Source organism: Nicotiana tabacum, chromosome 19, assembly GCF_000715075.1.
Source record: "Nicotiana tabacum cultivar K326 chromosome 19, ASM71507v2, whole genome shotgun sequence".
Lineage (NCBI taxonomy): Eukaryota > Viridiplantae > Streptophyta > Magnoliopsida > Solanales > Solanaceae > Nicotiana > Nicotiana tabacum.
The window spans coordinates 19,729,542-19,749,434 of NC_134098.1; positions in this window are offsets into that span (position 1 = coordinate 19,729,542).

The window sequence follows — 19,893 nt, forward strand, 5'->3', positions numbered from 1 at the left end:
TTTTCAAAGTATACACGACCTCCTCAAAATAGTAAATTTTAGATAAAAGTTAGAATAATTTTTACGGACTTTAAGGTAATGATTAAGCAGAATATAGACTTCTCTTTCCCCGAATCTAGCTTAAGTTTAAGGAGCCACCTCAGGTGAATTTTATGGAATGCCTAACATCTTCCCCTTAGAATAATAAGAACTCTTACCCATATCTCACAGGTTAGCAGAACATTAGGTTAACAATCTCACAAACCTATAGGTACCCTGATATACCTTAAAATATTAGGTAGCGACTCTTTTTTTGTTTTATCAACTTCAGAAGAACCATTAATTGTATTCTATTTTGACTAGTGCAAAATAGGGTGCATCACCATGATCACATGTATTGTTTCAGTGTGCCACATGGATGCTTCAGTGTTATTTGACCCAGTGTGCCACAGGGATGCTTCAGTGCTATTTGACTCTGGTTCCACTTATTCATATATGTCATCATACTTTGCTCGTTATTTGGATATGACTCATGATTCATTAGTTATGCATGTTCATATGTCTACACCAGTGGGTGATTATATTATGGTAGACCGTGTATATCAGTCATGTGTGGTGACCATTGGAGGTTATGAGACCATAGTTGATCTTTTACAGCTTAGCATTGATGATTTTGACATGATTTTGGGCATGAATTGTTTGTCGCCATATCACACTATCCTTGATTGTCATGCTAAGACCATGGTGTTGGCGATGCAGGGGTTACCAAGGTTGGAGTAGAGAGGCTCCCTCGATCATGTTCCTAGTAGAGTGATTTCATTTCTTAAGGCTCAAAGGATTGTTCAGAATGGATGTCTGGCGTACTTGGCCTTTGTGAGGTATGTTAGTGCTGATAATTCTATTGTTGAGTTAGTTGCGATAGTGAGAGAGTTCCCAAACGTGTTTCTTACAGACCTTCCACGCATGCCACCCGATAGGGCTATTGATTTTGGTATTGACTTGGTGCCAGGCACTCAACCCATCTCTATTCTATCATATCTCATGGCACCAGTGGAGTTGAAAGAGTTGAAAGGACAACTTCAGGAGTTGCTCGATAAGGGTTAAATTAGGCCTAGTTTGTCGCCTTGAGATTTGCTAGTACTGTTTGTGAAGAAGAAGGATGGTTCTATGCGGATGCGCATTGACTACAGGAAGTTGAACAAGGTTACATTCAAGAACAAGTACTTAATACTGCGTATTGATGATTTGTTTGATAAGCTTTAGGGTGCTAGGATATTCTCAAAGATAGATTTGAGATCGGGGTACCAACGTGTTCCAGCCATATCTTGATTCCTTCGTCATAGTTCTCATTCATGATATATTGGTATATTCACGTAGCTAGAAGGATCATGAGCAACATCTGAGGATCGTGCTCCAGACTTTGAGAGAGAAGAAGCTATATGCTAAATTCTCCAAGTGCGAATTTTGGCTTAACTCGGTCGCATTCTTGGGCCACGTGGTGTCCAGTGAGGGGATTAAGGTAGATCCGAAGAAGATTAAGGTAGTTCAGAGCTGGCCCAGACCTTCTTCTGCTACTGAGATCCGGAGTTTCCTTGGGTTGGCTGGATATTATCGCCATTTTATGGAGAATTTCTCGTCCATTGCTGCACCTTTGACTAGATTGACCCAAAAGGGTGCCCCATTCAAGTGGTCCGATGAGTGTGAGAAGATCTTCAGAAGCTCAAGACTACCTTGACTACATCTCCAATAGTGGTTTTACCTTCGGGATTGGGTTCTTACACAGTCTATTGTAATGCTTCATGGATTAGCATTATGTGTGTGTTGATGCAGGAGGGTAGAGTTATTGCTTATGCTTCACATCAGTTGAAGCCCCTTGAGAAGAACTACCGTGTACATGATTTGGAGTTGACAGCCATCATTCACACGCTGAAGATTTGGAGGCATTATCTTTACGGAGTGCCTTTTGAGGTGTTCACAGATCGCATGAGTCTACAACACTTATTCAAGCAAAAGGATTTGAACTTGAGGCAACAGAGGTGGTTAGAGCTAATAAAGGACTATGATATCACCATTCTTTATCATCCGAGGAAGGCCAATGTGGTGGCCTATGCTTTGCATAGGAAGGATGAGAGCATGGTGAGTCTTGATTTCATTTTAGTTGGGGAGAGACCAGTAGCATTAGATGTTCAAGCTTTGGCCAATCAGTTCATGAGGTTGGATATTTCAGAGCCTAGCTAGATTCTTATTTGCATGGTTTAACGATCTTATTTGTTTGAGCGCATCATGGCGCGTTAGTATGATGATCCTTACTTATTTGTCCTGAAGGACACGGTGCAACACGATGGTGCTAAGGAGGTTATTATTGGAGATGATTGCGTAATGAGGATGCAAGGTCGCATCTACGTTCCAAATGTGGATGGATTACAAGAGTTGATACTTGAGGGGGCCCGTAGTTCACCGTATACCATCCATCCGGGGGCCGCGAAGATGTATCATGATTTGAGGAAGCACTATTGGTGGCGGAGGATGAAGAAGGATATTGTTGAGTATATTGCTCGGCGTCTGAAATCAGAGACCCATGGTTTAATTCAGTAGCCGAGGCTTATAGCTGAGTTGATTACCAAGAGATGAGGTAGAGCTACATTTTCGACCGCAGTCCTGTCATCTCTTTCCATATTATACTGTTTTCTTTATTTTAGACAATATTGTTATTTACGCATAAAAGGTATATTTTATAGAGCGGTGGTCAGACCGGCTATGTTGTGTGGGGCTGAGTGTTGGCCAGTTAAGAGCTCTCACGTCCAGAAGATAAAGGTAGCAGAGATGAGGATGTTGAGATGGATGCGCGGGCACACCAAATTAGATAGGATTCGGAATGAAGTTATTTGGGACAAGGTGGGTGTGGCCCCTATTGAGGACAAGATGCGAGAAGCACGACTTAGATGGTTTGGACATGTGAGGAGGAGAAGCACAGACGCTCCGGTAAGGAGGTGTGAGAGGTTAACATTGGAGTGCCTTAGGAGAGGTAGAGGTAGGCTGAAGAAGAGTTGGGGTGAGGTGATTAGGCATGACATGGTGCAGCTACAACTGATTGAGGAGATGACCCGTGATAAGAAGGTGTGGAAGTCGAAGATTAGTATAGTAGGTTAGGTAGTCAAGATTATTCATACCGGTAGTGTTAGTACGTACTCTCGCATTTGGTTGGTAGTAGGCTTATTTGATTTTTTTACACTATCTTGTTGTGTATGCTGCTTTTACATGGTTTTTCGATCTTGTACCATCTTGTTTCTTGTTATTATTGTGGTACCTATGCTTGCCTGAGCCGAGGGTCTATTGGAGACAGCCTCTCTACCTCCATAAAGATAGAGGTAAGATTTGCATACATACTACCCTCCCCAAACCCCACTATGTGGGATTATACTGGGTATGTTGTTGTTGTATTGTTATTTAACTTTCAGACTTGTATTTTTTATTTTAGAGCTCATGACTCCGTATGTGCCAGTTCTGGAGGATTTATCATGTATTAGCGTTATTATTCTATATTAAGGTTTTACACTTATATTAATTCTGTCATTTATGCTATTTGATTCATTATTGTTATGTCCGGCTTGCCTAGCAAGTGCGTTGGGCACCATCATGACCGGCTTTTTTGTTTGTTTTTGTATTAGTTCATGCATATTGTTAGTGTTAGTCATGTTTTCTTCCTCTTTTTTTTTTGCAGCACTTGAATATTATATCATTTTGAGGTATTCAATTCAATGCTATAATATCAGAGTATACAATATACTTTAACAGTATATGTATATAAGTTTGTCCTTTTTCTGCAGCACTTGAATACTATATTCTGCTACATTAGGAAGAAGGTGAAATATGGAACTAATAAGTTGTAATGACCCGATCGGTCATTTTGAGCTTTAGCTTTCCGTTCGGTGGTTTAAGGTCTTGAGCAGCTTTGTGTTATGCATTTTGATTTGTGGGTATGGTCGGTTTCGATTTTTGTGCGATTCGGGATTGATTTGGAAGAATGATTCTTGTTTTAGATGTTTAAGTGATAAGAGTTGACCGGAGTTTGACTATTGTGTAGACCACTCCGGAATGTTGTTTTGATGATTTTAATAGTTTCGTATGGTGATTTTGGACTTAGGCATATGTCCGGATTTGGATTTGGAGGTCAGTAGGTTGATTTAACGCTTTTTGGCGAAGGTTGGCAAGTTAGGGGTTTGGAAGGTTGAGAGATTTGACCGAGAGTTGACTTTGTTGATATCGGGTTCGAATTTGGTACCGGGAGTTGAAATAGGTCTGTTTTGTCATTTGGGACTTGTCGGAGTGATTGTATGGGGGCCCGAGTGAGTTCCAGGGCGGTTTCAGACTATTTTATCTTATGATGTATTTGCTGAAGGTTTTCCTGGTGTTTGTGCTTCCGCATCTGCGGAGGATTTGACACAGATGCATGTCCGCATGAACAAACCTCTTATTCTAGAAGCGGATAGGGTTGTTGGTCAAGAGGGCCGCAGATGCGGATCCCTGGGCGCATATCCGTATCTGCACGACCGCAAGAGCGTTCCCCTGAGCGTAGAAGCGCAAGCGCACTATTGGTCGTAGAAGCGACATTGGCTGAGGTGAGGTATTTCCGCATAAGTGAGTTGGTGGCCACACGTGCGGTTCCACAGAAGCGGATATTTGTTCGCATATGCAACATCCCAGGGCAGATTCCATATAATTCGAGGGTTATTTTATCACATTTTGAGTTAGAGAGCTCGGTTTTGGGCGATTTTGGAGGAGATTTTCATGTTTTGGATTTGGGTACGTATTTTTTACTCAGATTTTATTATATTTCATGATTCCATCATTGTTTTTATAATTTAATTAGTAATTTGAATTGGAGAAATTGGGGATTTTTGTGAAAACGTTTCTAAAACATAAAATGATGATTTGAAGGCCGATTTAAAATTAGAATTGGATGATTTTGGAATGATTGGACTCGTATCATAATGGGTGTTCGGATTTTTTAAGTTTTGTCTGGTTCAGAGGTGCGAGCTCGGAGTTGAATTTTAGGTTTTCATTAAAGATCGAAGCTTTATAATCCGGAATTGTTTTCTATGGATTTTATTTATGATATTAAGTTATTTTGGCTAGATTCGAGCCGTCCGAATGTTGTTTCACATGGTAAGGTCTCTTTAGAGTATTGATTTAGCTTCTTTCAGGTTAGTATCTTGCCTAACTTTGTGTAGGGGAACTACTCCCTTAGGATTTTTGGTTGATTGTATTATTCGAATTATGTGGAGGACGTGTACACGAGGTGACGAGTGTGTACATGGACTTATATGTGATATTTGACCGGTTAGACTCCTAGGCTTCTTTCATGCATTAATTGAAGTTGTCATATCATGTTATATCTTCCATGTTATGTTTACTCTTACATGATGCTTTATTTGAAGTTGTTAGCACATGTTCTATCTTTTATTTGTCAAGTTTACTCTTATATGCTTAGTTGAAGTTGTTATCTCTTTTATTGTCATGTTACCTCTTTTATTGTTGAATTATTCTTATTTGAATTTTCTATTACATGATATCCCTTCGTTGTCGAGTTATTCTCATGCATTTAGACGAAGTAGCTATTTCATGCCATCTCTCTCGTTGTTAGCTTATGTTATACACTAGAATTTTAAGTTGCCATTTCATGGAAATACCTTCATTATTGAGTTTATTCTTAAGCAATTAATTGAAGTTGAAGTTATTTAGAGCCATTAACCTGTTTAGTTGAAGTTATTGTTTAATGGAGTATATTTCATTGTTAAGTTATTTTCCTGTTTCATTTTGTTGCTAATGAGATTCTTGTACACATCGTGGTTGAGCCGTAGGCTAGGTGTTGTGGTGATATCGGTATAGGTTTTTTGGAAAGGTTGTGGCCTATGGGCACTTGTGGTACGAATTAATAGGTAGTGTTGTTGTGATGTTAGTGCATGTGGATTTGTTATGTGGATTAATTGTTGCTATGCGGAGCATAAGGGTAGCATCTCACTATTGTTGGTTGTGCGGAGTGATACAGTGGCTATTGTGTTATTGTTTGGGCGGAGTGATATGGGTGGCTATTGTGTTATTTTCTGGGCAGAGTGATACAAGTGGCTATTATGTTATTGTCTGGGCGGAGTGATATGGGTTGCTATTGTGTTAAATATCTTGGCGAAGTGATACAAATGTCCATTATTGATATTGTCAATACGGAGAGATAAGGGTGGTTATCATAGGGATGATATGTGATGGTCTGAGGGCATAATGTTGATGATATTCGTGTGGTAGCATGATTTTCCTTGTGTGTGTCATGCACCTTACGTGACTTGTAGTGTTGTTTCCAATGAGCTACTCGATATTTTCATATTACTTGACTTAGACTGTAATAGTACACTCGCACATGCATAAACTAGACATGCCATTTACACCAGTTCAGGAGTATGAAACTTGATATTCATTGATCATGCACATGTATTCTTGTATATCTATTTTCACTATGAAATTGAGCATGTGACCATGCCGGACAGATTGTGATATTGAGCTTGTGATCACGCCTGGCGGATTGTGATATTGAGACTGTGATCATGCCAAGCAGATTGTGATATTGAGCCTGTGACCACGTTGGGCGGATTGTGATAGTGAGCATGTGACCATGCCGGGATGATTGAGGTATTCGCACGTGAGTTGTCTGTGCAACACACGAGTTGTCCATGCGGTTATGATTGAAAATGTGGGCACAAGGTGCCATGTGTATATGACTTATGATTTGGGACTCGTGGCTTGTGGTTTTGAGGAGTGGTACCTTGGGGTGGCTTTGTTGTAAACCTTTTGTTAGAACGACTTGATTATTTGGTAGTTATTTGTTTACCTTATTTGGTTTCACTGGTACTTTAACTGTGTTCTGATTATTGTACTTTTTTAATCACATGTTTATTCCTTGTTGCCATTTACTGATTCTTGCTTCCATTATTAACTTTATACTTATATATTGCACAGGTTATTATGATCAGTAGGTGTCTTGACTTGTACCTCGTCACTACTCCACCGAGGTTAGTCTTGATACTTACTGGGTACCGACCATGGTATACTTATACTATATTTTTGCACATTTTTGTGTAGATCCAGGTATTAGAGATAACAGACTCAGACAAGGTTAGCTTCTTCGATCGTGAGGATTCAAGGTAGAGCTGCTCGATCGCCGCAGTCCCTTGGAGTCCTTTACTTTTGAATTGTACTATTAATTAGCTATCCGAACAATATTGTATTTTATTTTGAGTTACTTCTATATATTCAGCTATAGTTCGTGACTCTATACTATGTAGTCTTGCTAGGATTGTTGTGATTATTAATGCATAGGCTTGTATCACCTTTATTTAGGTATTTATATTAAAATCTACTTTAAAATACATGCTTGACTAGTTTAACTGTTTTAAGTAACTGGCTTACCTAGTCTTAGAGACTAGGAGCCATCACGACGCCTAAGGCGGGATTTTGGGTCATGATATGTTAGTATATGAGCTCTAGGTTCATAGGTTCTACGAGTCATGAGCAAGTTTAGTAGAGTCTTGTGGATCAGTACGAAGACGTCTGTACTTATCTTCAAGAGGCTATGAAACTATTAGAAAATTATGCTTATTTCATTCCTATCATGCCGATTTGTTGATTTCGGTGTGTGGGACTTTGTATTTCAACTCTTGTACAGATAGTGAGAACACGCACTACCAGATTAGCTGAGCAGACACCCGCTCCCCCTGCTAGAGCCGTGAGAGGCCAGGTCCGAGGTAGAGGTAGAGGAGGGAAAAGTGCATCAGCTAGCGCTCCTGCCAAAGCAGCCGCTAAGGAGCCACCGGTACTCTGGTTGGGGGACAGGCACTGGAGGCACCTGTTGCTACCCCTAGATTTCATGAGACTTTAGCACTGTTCCTAAGCATGTTTGGTACATTAGCTCATGCAGGATTGATCCCAGTTGCACCAGCTACTTCATAGATTGGGGGAGGAGCTCAGACTCCCGCCGCCCGTACTCTAGAGCAGTAGGCTTATGTTGGTCATACTCCGAGTGTGGTGCCAGTACAGCTTGTTATCGCGGTTCAGCCTGAGATTAGGCCAGAGGCATATGAGGAGGAGCAGCTGAGACTTGAGAGGTTTAAGAAGTATGATCCTCCTACTTTCAGTGGTGCAGTTATCGAGGATGCACGAGTTTTCTAGACAAGTGCCACCGTATTCTCAGCACCATGGGAATTGTGGAGGTGAGTGGAGTAGCCTTTAATACATTTCAGCTATCAGGATCAGCGTATAGGTAGTAACAGACTTACAAAGAGGGTAGGCTAGCTGATGCAGCCCTACTCACTTGGGCTCTGTTTTCAGATATGTTTTTGAGAGAGTTTGTTCCCCAGGCCTTCCAGGATGCATGGCGCAAAGAGTTTAAGTAGCTGCGCCAGGACAATATGATAGTGTCGGAGTATGCCATCATGTTTAGTGAGTTATCCCGTCATGCACCTATTTTGGTTTCTACCGTTAGAGAGAGAGTCCGCTGATTTTTTGAGGGGACCAGTTAGGGTCTTAGATTCAACATGACTCGGGAGTTGGAGAATGATACTCCATTTTATAAGGTTGTAGAGATTGCCAGAAGGTTAGAGCGTGTTCGGGGTCAGGAGAGGGAGGATAGGGAGGCCAAGAGGCCTCGAGGTCTTGGAGGATTTAGTAGATTCTACTCTTCGGCTCTGACCCATCACAGCGGTGGCTCCGTGAGTCATACTATCTTGCTTCATATATGGATGTGCTTTGTGATTCTTGTACTCTATTTATGTGTTTGCACCTGTTGAGAGATTCTATAGTGATAGCCCATGTCTATCGTTTTGGATTATTCACTATTGAGAACTATGAGACTAGGGTGAACTATCTGTTATTCATTACGGTAGGTTTTGATATGATTTCAGGATGGCTGGGCTACAACTTGTGATTTAGGTGCTCTACAGGTGTGGGGAGTCTGCTATGTGTTGTTGTGATTTTGTTTCATAGAATTGATTATTGAAAGGTTTTGGTTGGTTTAATGACTAATCTACTTGTGATTCAAAACTCTGGATGAGATCCTTGTGGTTTCATGTGGATCGATATGTTTGGACCGGGCTACATGCCGCAGTGGAGTTATATTAGGATGAGATCTTCGTGATTAGTTCATATGTTTTGTTTCTCCCTTGTAGAATGGATTCATAGTATGATAACAATGGGGAGTTGTACCTATTAGACTTGTTTGATAGTCCTCTCATGTGTTCTCTTTCTATATTCAGATATATTCGAGTTGTGTTTATTGGGTTTAGATTGTGAGGTATGTGTCCAGGTAGCGTTGGGTGTGACTTGTTGATTGGGTGAGTGGGGTATGAGATTTACATGTTTCTTACATCATTAGAAGTGTTGGTAAGGTTTGGAACAGGGTTCTAGTTGATACGAGGTTGATTACTGGTGTTGGGTTTGATTGTGGGCAGCTATTGTGGTCAGAGTTGCTGCTATGGGCGTATAGGTGATGTGTTACGTCGTGTGGTTATACCTTGTGGATGTATGCAAAAGTTGTTACAGCTGGTTGAGGTTGATGTAGTGTATTTATGTGAGGATTGGATATTTGGAGAAATGTTTGGATGTTGAAATATTAGTATGGGTGGAAAGAATAATATTCAGTTGAAATGGTATTGTCGAGCTTATGTGGATTTAGGTGTCATGGGATCACTCGTTTATGTGTATGGTGAGTTCATATGGTGATTTGATGGCTTCAGAGCGACTATTGGAACGTTCAAGGACGAACGTTTTTCTAAGAGGGGGAGAATGTAACGATCCGATCAGCCATTTTAAGCTTTAGCATTCCGTTCGGTGGTTTAAGGTCTTGAGTAGCTTTGTGTTATGCATTTTGACTTATGAGTATTATGGGTTTCAGCTTTCGTGCGATCCGAGATTGATTTGGAAGAATGATTCTTGCTTTAGAAGCTTAAGTGGTAAGAGTTGACCGTAGTTGGACTTTTATATAAACAACTACGGATTGGTATTTTGATGATTCCAATAGCTTCTTTTGGTGATTTTGAACTTAGGCGTATGTCGGGATTTGGATTTGGAGGTCCGTAGGTTGATTTGATGCTTTTTTGCGAAAGTTGGAAAGTTAGGGGTTTGGAAGGTTGAGAGGTTTACCGGGAGTTGACTTTATTGATATCGGGTTCAGATTTTGGTATCGGGAGTTGGAATAGGCCCGTTGTGTCATTTGGGACATGCATGCAAAATTTGAAGTCATTTCGAGTTGTTTTGATAAGAGTTTTAGAAGTTAAAAGTTCATTAGTTTCATTAGGCTTGAATTGGGGAGCAATTCATAGTTTAGATGTGGTTTGTTATGATTTGAGACCTCGAGTAAGTCCGTGTTATGTTTTGGGACTTGTCGGTGTGATTGGACGGGGTCCCGAGGGGCCCGGGTGAGTTTAGGGGTAATTTCGGACAATTTTGTCTCATGCTGTATTTGCTAAAGGATTTCCTGGTGCCGGTGCTTCTGTATCTGCGGAGGATTCGACGCAGATGCGTGTCCGCAGAAGCGGACCTCTTATCGTAGAAGCAGATTAGGCTGTTGGTCGATAGGGCCGCAGATGCGGATCCCTTGGTGCATCTACGCGACCACAGAAGCAGTCCCCTGAGCGCAGAAGCGCAAGCACATGAGCACACTCTTGGATGCAGAAGCGACATTGGCTGAAGTGAGGTATTTTCGTAGAAGTGAGCTGGTGGCTACACATGCGGTTCCGCAGAAGGGGATATTTGGTCGCATATGCGACATCCCTGGGCAGATTCTACATATTTTGAGGGTTGAGTTATTTTGGCATATTTTGAGTTAGAGAGCTGGGTTTTGGGCAATTTTGGAGGGGATTTTCAAGTTTGTGGATTGGGGTAAGTATTTTTTACTCAAATTTAGTTATATTTCATGATTCCATCCTTGTTTTTATCACTTAATTAGTTATTTGAAAAAGAGAAATTGGGGGTTTTTGTGAAATCTTTTCTAAAACATAAAATGATGATTTGAAGGCTGATTTGTGGTCGGAATTGGATGATTTTGGTATGATTGGACTCGTATCGGAATAAGTGTTTGGACTTTGTGAGTTTTGTTGGGTTTTGAGGTGCGAGCCCGGGGTTGAATTTTGGAGTTTCATTAAAGATCGAAGCTTTATTATCCGAAATTATTTTCTATGGATTTTATTTATAATATTAAGTTATTTTGGCTAGATTCGAGTTGTCCGGAGATTGTTTAGAAGGGGAATGTCTTTTTAGATTATTGATTTAGATTCTTGGAGGTTAGTATCTTGCCTAACTTTATGTGGGGGAACTACCCCCTTAGGATTTGGTTTGATTATATTATTTGAATGATGTGTAAGACGTGTACGCGAGGTGACGAATGTGTACACGTGCTTATATGTGGTATTTGGTCGGTTAGACTCCTAGGCTTCTTTCATGCATTAATTGAAGTTGTCATATCATGTTATATCTTCCATGTTATGTTTACTCTTACATGATGCTTTATTTGAAGTTGTTAGCACATGTTCTATCTTTTATTTGTCAAGTTTACTCTTATATGCTTAGTTGAAGTTGTTATCTCTTTTATTGTCATGTTACCTCTTTTATTGTTGAATTATTCTTATTTGAATTTTCTATTACATGATATCCCTTCGTTGTCGAGTTATTCTCATGCATTTAGACGAAGTAGCTATTTCATGCCATCTCTCTCGTTGTTAGCTTATGTTATACACTAGAATTTTAAGTTGCCATTTCATGGAAATACCTTCATTATTGAGTTTATTCTTAAGCAATTAATTGAAGTTGAAGTTATTTAGAGCCATTAACCTGTTTAGTTGAAGTTGTTGTTTAATGGAGTATCTTTAATTACTGAGTTATTTTTTCGTTTCATTTTGTTGCTAATGAGATTCTTGTACACATCGTGGTTGAGCCGTGGGATAGGTGTTATGGTGATATCAGTATAGTTGTGTAACGACTCGGCCGGTTGTTTTGAGTATTGTAGCTCGTTCCTCCTTTTATTGCTTATTCTATGCTCATTTGTGGTTATGTGACTTGAGAGGGGGGTTTGGTTTTGTTCCAGGGATGTTTCGAAATGTATAGGGACACTTAATCCCAAGGTTGAAAGCCTAAGTTGAAAGAGTTAATCGGATGTTGACTTCTGTGTAAATGACTCTGGAATGGAGTGTTGATGGTTCTGATAGATCCGTATGGCAATTTTTGACTTAGGAGTGTGTCCGAATATTGATTTGGAGGTTCGTAGGTGATTTTTGCTTGAATTGACGAAAGTTGGAAAAAATAAGTTTGGAGAGTTGAGAAGTTTGACCGAGAGTTGACTTTGTGGCTATCGGGCTCGAATTTTTGTTCCGAAAGTTGGAATAGGTTTTTTATGTCATTTATAACTTGTGTGCAAAATTTGAGGTCAATCAGAGTTGGTTTGATAGGTTTCGGCATTCATTGTATACGTTGGAAATTCATTAGTTTCAATAGGCTTGAATTGGGGTGCGATTTGTGTTTTTGACGTTCTTTGATGTGATTTGAGGCCCCTACTAAGTTCGTATCATGTTTTAGGACTTGTTGGTATGTTTGGTTGAGGTCCCGGGGGGCCTCGGGTGGATTTCGGATGGTTAACGGATTGGAATTTGGACATAGAAGACTGCTGATTTTCTGTGTTCTGGTTTCATTCTTCGCGATCACGAGGATAGGTCCGCGATCGCGAAGGGTCTTTGAGGACTATTGGATTTTTCTCTTCACGTTCGCAAAGAGAGGGATAAAATAGTGGAAGTTGAGGAACTTGTGCTTTGCGAACGCATATAGTGGATCGCGTTCGCATATAAGGAAGTGAGGCAGCTGGGGAGGCATGCGATGTTTTTCGTGTTCGCGAGTGGTGCATCGCGATCGCATAAGCTTAGGAAGGTAGTTTTCCACATTCACGACTAGGTTCATGCGATCGCGAAAGAGGATTTGTGAGCTAGGCAGAGTTGTTCTATGCGATCGCGAAAGCCAATAATTGGGCAACAGAGATAAATTTCAAAAACGAGGGTTTGGACACTTTTTTCATATTTTGAGCTAGAGATCTCGAATTTGGGCGATTTTTGAAGGGATTTTCAAGGAGTTGATTGGGGCAAGTGATTCTAACTCGGTTTTGGTTGTTATACATGAATCCATCATTATTTTTGTCATTCAATTACCGATTTGAGTTGGAAAATATGGGGAAATGGTGAAACTTCTTAGACTGAATTTTGGGGATTTGAAAGGCGATTTGAGGTCAGATTTGAATAATTTTGGTATGGTTGAACTCGTTATTGAATGGGTATTCGTATTTTGTAACTTTTGTTAGATTCCGAGATGCGGGTCCAAGGTAGACTTTTTGACTTTGGTTAAAGATTTTAGCTTTATCATTTAGAGTCAATTCCTATCGCTTTTATTTATTGATAGTATTACGTTATTTTTGGCAAGATTTGAGCCTTTTCGGATTATCTGCTAGAGGCGAGGTAAAGCTACATTCTTGGTCGTAGTTTGACTTGTCTTGTCCTTTTATATTGTGGTGGTTGTGCTTGGGCTCTTATAAGCCTAAAATTTGAATGTTAAACCTTAAGCTATGATGCTTCACATATTTGTGACATTGTTGTGAACTATTTGAGCCATGATTGAGGCTACATAGGGTCTTAATCCCTGAATGAACTGATAAATGTTATTCTTTGTTGAAATTGTCGGTTTAAGCTATGATAGTACACTTGCACATACCTACACTTTAGCATGTCGTTTATACCAGTCCAGGAGCATGAGATTTGATATTCACTCGTTTCATACATGTATACTTGTTTAATTGCTCATGTATGATATATTTGGACTGGAGGCATGTGACCACGTCGTGCGGATTGTGTTGTTGTGCCTATGATCATACCGTGCGGATTTTGCTATTGGCACGTGAGTTGTCTGTGAAACACGTGAGTTGTCCGTGCAACATGTGAGTTGTCCATGAGGATCCATATATTGATGTTATTGGATCGTGAGTTATCCGTGCAACACTTGAGTTGTCTATGCAAGTTCTATTGTTAACACGTGAGTTGTCTGTGCAGCGTGTGGATACGGATCCATCCCCCTAGGGTCACCCTCTCATGTTTCTCTCTTTGTGGTGTACGCGCGAATATTGGAAATACTTATCAGTGGTTTGGAACGGATATGTAAACGACAGTGTGTTGTTGGATTTTGCATTTTATCTTTACTTGCAATTTATTTGATTATTTATCTGATTTAATTGCATATCACCTCTATATGCCAAGATATTGTCTGAACAAAGTATTTGAGATATTGTACACATACACACACGAATGTTTTCTTACTAAACTTGATGATTTGATTTCAATATTGTTATGTACCATAATTAAAGATGGAATTACACAGGTGATAGCTAGTACCATTAATAATTTGTGTTCATTTTACCTTGTCGTGTTTATTTACGATACTTATTGAGTACATTGGGTCGGTTGTACTCATACTACACTCTGCACTTAATTGTGCAGATCCAGGTGTGGGGACCAATTATCAGCAGTAGGTTGCTTTTCGGACTATCTACTAGAGGTGAGGTAGAGCTGCATTCTTGGTCGCAATTTGATTTGTCTTTTCCTTTCATATTGTGGTTATAGTTCAGACATTGTATTTATTGCTCATTTTTAGACTTGTATTCAATTTTAGTAGCTCATGACTCCGTACTTACCAGTTTCTGGGGGATTTACATTGTATTAGCAGTTTTTATTGTATTGAGACCTCATGTTTATGCTATTTCTATTAATTTCGTTATTATGTTGCCTTCGTTATCATGTTTCGGCTTGCCTAGCCGGTGTGTTAGGCGCCATCAGAACGGGTTGGGATTTTGGATCATTACAAGTTATTTTGGAAAGGTTGTGGCCCATGGGCACTTGTGGTACGAATTGATGTATCGTGTTGTTCTGATGTTAGCACATGTGAATTTGTTGTGTGGATTGATTGTTCCTATGCGGAGCATAAGGGTGGCATCTCACTGCTATTGATTGTGCGGAGTGATACGGGTGACTATTGTATTATTATGCGGAGTGATACAGGTAGCTATTGTGTTATTGTCTGGGCGGAGTGATACGGGTGGCTGCTTTGCAGAGTGTCTCGGCGGAGTGATACGGGTGACTATTGTGTTAAATGTCTGAGCGGAGCGATATAGGTGACTATTATGATATTGTCAATGCGAAGAGATAAGGGTGGCTATGTGAGGGATGATATGTGACGGCCTGGGGGCATAATATTGATGATATTCGTGTGCTGGCGTGATTTTTCTTGTGTGTGTCATGCACCATACGTGACTTATTGTGTTGTTTCCAATAAGCTACTCGAGGTCTTTGATATTACTTGTTGACTTGGACTGTACACTACTAGAAATTGTCAAATTTCCAATCATGAAATCCGTCGGAAATCAGTCGGAAATCTCTTATTTCCAACAGATTTCCGATGGATTTCAAGTGGTCGGAAAGATGATGGTCGCAAAATATTTGCGACGGAATCGGTCGCAAATTCCGGCCATTTTGGTCGCAAATGGGAATTGTTTCCTTGACCGGATGAAATTAAAGCTTGCGGCCACTTTGGTCGAGATATTTGCGACCGATTCAGTCGCACTTTTATAAATATAACTTAATTATATATTAAATTTTCCGACCGATTTGGTCGGTAAATTAATAATTATTTTATTTAAAATTTCTGACCGAATCGGCCAAAAATTAAGAAATTAAAAAAACATTCCGACCACTTCAGCCTCAAATTTGGGAATTTACAAGTCCAATTTCCGACCACTTTTGTCAGTAATCAGTCGCAAAATTTGGTAAAGTACAACAGAATTTTGCTGTATTTTAAGCTACACCCCATCCCAAATCAAATAACCGATACATATCAGCCAATATCACAAATATTCTATCAATAGAACCTAAAACAACAAGTATCAAACTTTTTTAAACATGAAAAAATCATCCATTCTATTAAACCACATAAAAATCTAAAGCTTTCAACCAAAATCACATCACACCAAGTCTAAACGAACAAAGTTTTGTAACAACCAATCAAGTCTAAATATCCTATAACACAATCCAAATTACTATTGATCCTCATCGGTTTCAGTATCCTCATTATTAGATTCTTCTATTTGATGTTGTTTTCCATGGTTTGCTATGAATGTCTGCATCATACTTATTGTTTCTTGAGCATTGTTCCATTTTTAGACAGTTCATTGATTTGCGTCCGTATAGTCTCAATATTTTCGGGGGGAAGCAGAAGCACTGCTAAATAATTCGGTTAGATGACTAGACTTCAGCTGCACTCCAAGTCCGTAGACTCTACCTTTATTTATTTTCATGAGAAATAAAAAAAATATTTAAATGAGCAAGATATGAAACATACAACTTGAAGAAGCTCTTAGCCTCATCACTTGGTTCGAATTGAGACCCAGGGAACATCTCAAAAGCATCCCTCATCATTTCATTAAATATAGAATTTTCAACATTAATATTCTCCGCTATGAGACTTGTAACGATCCGACAGGTCGTTTTGGCTCCAGCGCGTCATTCAGCAGTTTGAGGCCTTGATTAGCTTTACTTCAGGTATTATGACTTGTACGCGTGGTCGGATTTTTAATTTCGGGAAGTTTGGAGCTGATTTGGAAAGAAATTCTCACTTCGAAAGCCTTAAGTTAAAAGAATTGACTAAGATTGGATTTTAGAGTGAACGGACTCAGAATCGGTATTTGAAGGTTCCAGCAGGTTCGTATGATGATTTTGGACTTGGGCGTATGTTCGGATCGGGTTTTAGATGTCCCGGGAGCATTTCGGCACCTATTGTGGAAGTTAGCATTTTGGAAGGATTTCCATAAATCTGAGTTGAAGTGCATTTCGATGTTATCGATGTCCGTTTGGAATTTCGAGTTTGAGAATTGCTCCGTATGGTGATTCCGGTATTGGGAGCGCATCCGGAAGTGGATTTGGAGGTACGTAGGTCAGTTTGGAGTCGTTTGGCGAAAGTTAGAAATTGAAGGTTTTTGAGAAGTTTGACAGGAAGTGAACTTTTTGATATCAAGGTCGGATTATGATTCCGGAAGTTGGAGTGGGTCCGTAATGTAAATTATGACTTGTGTGCAAAATTTGAGGTCAATCGGACGTGATTTGATAGGTTTCGGCATCGATTGTAGAAGTTGAAGTTTCAAAATTCATTAAGCTTGGAATGGGGCGCGATTCATGAATTCGATATTGTTTGATGTGATTTGAAGGCTCGACTAAGTTCGTAATGTGTTTTGAGACGTATTGGTATAATTGGTTGAGGTCCCGAGAGCCTCAGGTGGATTCCGGATGGTTAACAAATCGAGTTTGGACTTGGAAGAAAAGATGAGGCAGCTAATATCTGGTGTGATCGCACCTGCGCAATAAGGGTCGTAGGTGCAAGGTCGCAGGTGCGAGCCAATGGTTGCAGGTGCAGTTTGAGCGAAGCTTGGCAACAATCGCAGGTGCGAAGGGTTGTCCGCACCTGCGAGGTCGCAGATCCGGAGGTGCGTCGCAGGTGCGAGAGTGATAGAAGGGTCTGGGAGCGCTGGTGCGAAGTTATGTCCGCACCTGCGAAGGCGCAGATGCGGAAGGAAAGATGCATGTGCGGAGTTGTGATAGGCAGAGGGAATGCGCAGGTGCGAAGTTTTGGCCGCATGTGCGGCTACTATTCCGCTGGTGCGAAAATGTCGCTGGGCAGAAGGGTTTTTATAAACGGGACTTGGCCCATTTTTCTCCCATTTTCATTTGGTTTGGACGATTTTGGAGAGCTTCAAGGGGAGATTTTCATCAAGCCATTCTAGGTAAGTGGTTTCTTTCCATTGTGAGTTAAATACGTGAATTATACATGGATTGGAACATGGAAATTTATATAAATTGTGGTGTTTTGGTAGAAGACCTAGAATTTGGTATTTTTAGATTTTGACCACGAAATTAGGCATGGAATTGAGAATAAACTATATATTTGAGTTCGTGAGGTTATGGGTAAAATATATCTTCGAAAATTTTCGGAATCCGGGCACGTGGGCCCGAAGGTGATTTTTATCGACTTTTCGATCGGAGGTTAGAAATTGTTATAAATGGAATTATATTGAGTATTTGAGTATATATTAATGGGTTTGCATAATCATTGGCTAGTTTTGGAGCGTTGTGCATCGATTCAAGTTTTTTGAAGGGCTCAGAAGCCGGTTATGAAATTACGGAGCAAGGTAAGTCTCCTTTCTAACCTTGTAAGAGGGAATTTACCCCATAGGTGAAATAAATCAATGTGTGCTCCTATTTGTGGGGGCTACGTACGCACGAGGTGACGAGAGTCCGTGCGGAGCTACTAATATGCTTAAGTTCGGGTAATCTAGGACCCAAAAGCATGCTTTACTTGTAATACTTGCAATCTTGTTGTCAATTTAAAGTGCTTAAATCATATCGAACTTTGTTAATAAATTTTTAAAAGGCTAGACATCGTTTTCTTGACTTTTAAAAGATAAATTACCTTTTTCCTTGGATAATTGCCCCTTGATGAATTCTTGATTGATTATTTGAATGTGTTATCTTTTGTGGAACGGGCCGAACGCCTCGGTAGATTAAATAGATGCATCTATGGTTCGTGCCATTCGACCTTCTGGCAGTGTACAGTTTAAATAATTGTTGGATCGGGTCGTATGACCTCGGCATGATTTGCGCATGCTTGTATTTCTTGCCTTGAAATTTATAAATAACGATATTGCCTCCCTGGTCTGAGATAAACTGATAATTTGATATGGCCTCTTTGGCCGGAGATATAATTGTTAAATAATGGGAGATAAAGATTTGGAGATTCCTTAATTATGAAAGAGCTGTTTACTTACTTCAGAATAATAGGCTTGCAACCGTATTAATTAATCCATGTCTAATTTAATGATATTATTCCGTTTATTTATAGCCCATAGTAAGTGTCGAAGTCGACCTCTCGTCACTTTTTCTTCAGGATTAGGCGAGATACTTAATGGGTACGCGTTGATTTACGTACTCATACTACACTTGCTACACATTTTTGTGTGCGGGTACACATATGTTTAGCGGCCTTGTGGGTATAGAGGCGCGATTAAGGCGGGGACTTAGGTGAGCTACATTCTATGAGACACTCCGCAGCCAGCAGAGTCTCCTTCAGAGTATTGTACTTTTCTTTCTGTCCAAATTTGTATTCTCGACAGTTACTGTATTTTATTTTAAATTCATATAAAAAGCTCATGCACTTGTGACACCAGGTTCTGGGATGATTATGGGATGTTCAGTATTGAAATTTGGAAAACATTGTTATTTATTCTGTAAATACATCTTTTACTTGATAAATTGAAGTAAATTTATGATTTCAAAAATTTTAAAATAAGAATTTAATTAACTATTAGTGTTGGCTTGCCTGATAGTGGTGTCCGGCGCCATCACGACCTTTAGCGGATTTTGGGTCGTGACAACATGGTATTAGAGCACTAGGTTCACTTAGGTCTCACGAGTCATGAGTGAGTCTAGTAGAGTCTTGCGGTTCGGTACGGAGACGTCTGTACTTATCTTCAAAAGGCTACAGGGATGTTAGGAGCACTTCCCTTCTTGATTCCTCATCGTGCGATTTGATTCCTTTGAGTCTCATGCCTTCATTTATTTCACATTCAATCTTATGCAACGTGAAGCGTTTGTTATAAATTGGGGATCGAGGAATTTTAATGGTACTACAGATGTGGTGCAGGATGTTTCTCCCTGCGTATTTGATTGGGCTATTGTCGTCGCCTTGCGGAAGGCCGTTCTGTCGTTGCAGCTCAGTATCAGTACTACCTAAGGTTTTGAGGTT